Source organism: Nannospalax galili, unplaced genomic scaffold, assembly GCF_000622305.1.
Source record: "Nannospalax galili isolate Female #2095 unplaced genomic scaffold, S.galili_v1.0 scaffold216, whole genome shotgun sequence".
Classification (NCBI taxonomy): Eukaryota; Metazoa; Chordata; class Mammalia; order Rodentia; family Spalacidae; genus Nannospalax; species Nannospalax galili.
Genome location: NW_008339003.1, coordinates 1,603,385 through 1,607,307, shown reverse-complemented (window position 1 = coordinate 1,607,307; position 3,923 = coordinate 1,603,385).

The window sequence follows — 3,923 nt, the reverse complement described above, 5'->3', positions numbered from 1 at the left end:
TTATTTATTATTTATACATCTACTCACTTGTCCTGGGATTGCAAGAATACAGGCATGCATTGTTGTGCTCCATTTGGGGTTTTATATATACATTAGTGATATTACATATTGTCATTTTTTCAGAAAAGACCGAGTTGTTGGGGATATTTGAAACCAAGCTGTGAAACATGGAGGAAGAAGTTGGAGAAATAGACTTGTAATAGCATCACCCGTAATAAAATTAGGTCTACTCGCATTCATCAATTTCTGTATACTTTTTTTTTGTACTCTGATGACATTCAGAATGAAATGTCTACAACTGTTCTGTTCTATAAACATAGAGGTCATATTAACTATCTAGGGGACTAACCAGGTTGTCACAGGCTCCCAAGGCTAATAGGGAGGATCAAGAGCTTCTGCTGTTTACTCCTCACCAAATACGGGTCAGCGGTGGACTCAAGTTCTGCTGACTTAAAAGGACCCTAAAGCTATCATTGTATCCCAGTGAAGGCCTTTCACATTTGTTTCTGGTCAAATCCAAATGTGAATGGTCTTTAATTTATTTGTTTACCAAAGAATAAATTATAGCTTTTCACACTAAGAATAAACTCTTTCCAGCTGTCTCTTTTCAAAGTTGTGCTGTGCCATGCATAGGGCTCTTGAGAGCCACAGATAGAGTCACATTTCTTTCTTCTAACTAAAAGAAGCCTGTAGAAAGTTAGCCATCAAAAAGTTTAAATATTTGTTATGGGTTATACAAATGGAAAATATGAACATGAAATCAGCTTTTCTTTTTCTTGAAAATATGATCTATCTAAAAAATAGTACGACGTCAACAGAAAAATGATTTCAGTGTATGATAATTCATAGCTCTCTACATCAATTTGGGGGAAAAGATGTAAAAAAGTTGGAATTTTGGCTTGTTATCAAATTTAAATTATTACCAGACAAGATCATGCTAGAGCAGAAATACTGTGGTTTGGAACTAGCTGCATCAATCTACTCCAAATTATCTAACATGAGGTGGCTTTAAATTCATTGAGTTTATATAAGAAATTGTTCTTTGCCTGTACATTTCTATCTAGTCAAAGCTGCAATGATCACACTAGTAGTGTCTGCAGCCCAGAAAGGTGTCTCACAGGTACACAGGGGCCTCTTGGTGGTGGACCAGAGATTTCTCCTGGGCTCTAGCTTTAGGTTTTACTCCTCTCTCAGCCAGAGAGAGAATCAGAGAGGAAAGGAACAAAGGCTTTATTTTTTCGAAGCCGAATAAATTGTTCATTTTCTTTCGTCTCTTTACTCCCTGAAGAATTTGAACTTGCAGACCATTTTATATTCAACACTCCAACTCAAGCATCTTGTTCCACATGTTTTATGTCCTCTTGGGTCTGCTACCTCCGTGTGGGATTGTCTACTGGCTCCAGTGAGGAGAATGGGGAGATTTGCCGCACAGCTGACAACAGGCACAGACCAAGGCACTGCTTCATCCGCATCAGCCGGAACCATTCTAGTCCCATCCCTGGGCTCTTTGTTGCTTCTTTTTTATTTGCTACACAATCCAGAAAATCAGCATAACTGACAGACTTAAGAAATGCACAATTTTGGGGGCTGGAGAGATGGCTCAGTGGTTAAGAACACTGACTGCTCTTGAGGACGACCCGAGTTCAATTCCCAGCACCCACATGGCAGCTACAAACCGGCTTCTAACCATCCTTAACTCCAGTTCAGGGGAATCCAATGCCCTCTTCTGACCTCCGAGGCATTGCACGTCATGGGTGCACTCACATACATGCAGGCAACACACTCACACACATTAAATAAAAATAATAAAATAAAAAAGATGCACAATTTTGATGATGCTGCATTTAGAAGTTTTTGTTTTACAAATGGGGTTTGATGTGGATTGAACACTTAGGTCACAGTAGAATAGGTAATTTGTGTACTGGAAACTTTAAAAAAGGTGCATTGGCCCTCAAAACCATCATCATCTACTATGGAAATGCACCCACATTACAGAAAAACTAAGAAAGATTAAATTTCCAGTAAGCTTTTATAGTGATGTATAGTCTAAGCAAAAGAAAACCAATGTTCCCCCAGTTTTTAAGTCTCTGTTGTTTTTACAAAGCTGATTTGTTTCATTCTCCTTTCTCTACTTGCCTCTCACCTGGTAATGACACGAGGCTCAAGGAACACAGAATACAACCTTCTTTCAGGATAAATGACAGCATGTGGATGTTCATTGCACTAGTCAAAGGTCTACAAGAAAAGCTCTCTATGGAAGTTCCTAGGGATAATTTTGAAAAATGGGATGGAAGAACTCTTTGTCCTCTAATTTCTTTGGCATAAATATAACACCACCACAAGACGGGTAGGGCATCTCTGGAGCCTGCACAAGCTCAGTGGGCAACAATTCATATGAGTTTCCCACTGAAGTTGTGTGATGTAGGGCTATTGGAAATGGTTCCCTGGGGACCTTGTGGGGCATGACCTTTCCTACAGGGTACATGCATATGAGAAGTGACATGAACTGGACTTTACTATATATTTTAGTTGAATCTAATACTATCGTACATGAAAAAAGTTTTTCATGAAGTTGGGAAATGAATATAGATATATAAGTTAATACAAAGCAATTACTGAGATATGAGTCAGCAGGTACAAAACAGAGGTGAATTAATGTATTAGTGTAGTGGAAGCTATCGAATCTTTTTCCCCCTTAGAGAATTTCCCCCTGAGAATTTCAGGAACTAAAACAAGTAGGTAACGGAAAGCAGATGAGGGGATGAGGATGAAGGCTTAGGAGAGTATCACATGATGAAGTGGACAGACAAGGGAAACTGAAGCAAAGATGGCAGACAGCTGCTGGCTGACAGTCCGTGCTGTTGGCATGTTGTAGTATGAAACCATGACATGGTTTTTATTAAGGTTTACTTATGCCTTTTTGCTGTGTAGGTGAAAATCACTGGTGCATATATTTATCTCTCTCTCTCTCTCCCCCCCATATATAATATAAATAAAAAATTTTCCAAGCGGCCTTTTATTATTTTATAGTAAAAATAATGGAGTAGCATGAAATAAGTTTAATTTCTTTAACATATCTACAGCACCATTTTTGATCAAGAAGAATTTATTTTTTGAGTTTTCAAAAAATTTTAATTTCTAGTGATTATATATTTGCCTGATAATATCCTATAACCCATGGGCATAATTAATTTTTTTACTGCTAGGAAATTCTTTATTCTTATGTTAAATTATGTGATTGAAGCCAATATTCCTTGATTGTATCTTAGTGAAGGCGTAGTTTCATGTGCTGCATAATCACCATTTCAGGAAACTCAGTTGTACAGTATTACAAATAACAACTTTTTTACATTATAAAGCATTAAACACTGGTGATACACTGCAATATGTATGTTTAATTTTCACAATAACCTGCAATAGGGGCAGCTTCATTAAAGCTTAATATCATTTTACCTAGAATTTTCTTGACAGAGACTTGAATCCAGCTCTTCTGATTTCAAATCCTGAAGCCTGGAAATGAATCAAGATTTAGTGACCGATGAGATTAGAGGCACTTGTTATGAAAGAGCAATCTAACATTAACAATGGAAAATTTAGTTTTATAAGTCAGCAGTAATTTGAATAAGGAAAATTGTCACAAATATAACAATTTTTAAAAAGCCCAAAATTCCAAAATATTTCAAATTCCTTATGAGACTATAATACTTTTAGTAACTATTTGACACATCTCTTTAACATTTAATCTTAAATGTTTTATAGAAAGCATTCTGTACATTCTTTGAATGTTTATATTTTGTAGTGATAATTTAATGTACGCCTTAGGATAGTTTATGAAAATTTCTTTTTTAAAACTGATGATAGTACTTTTTTTAAAAGAAGCATTTCATTACAGCTTCAACATACTCAATAACAGTTTCCAGGGC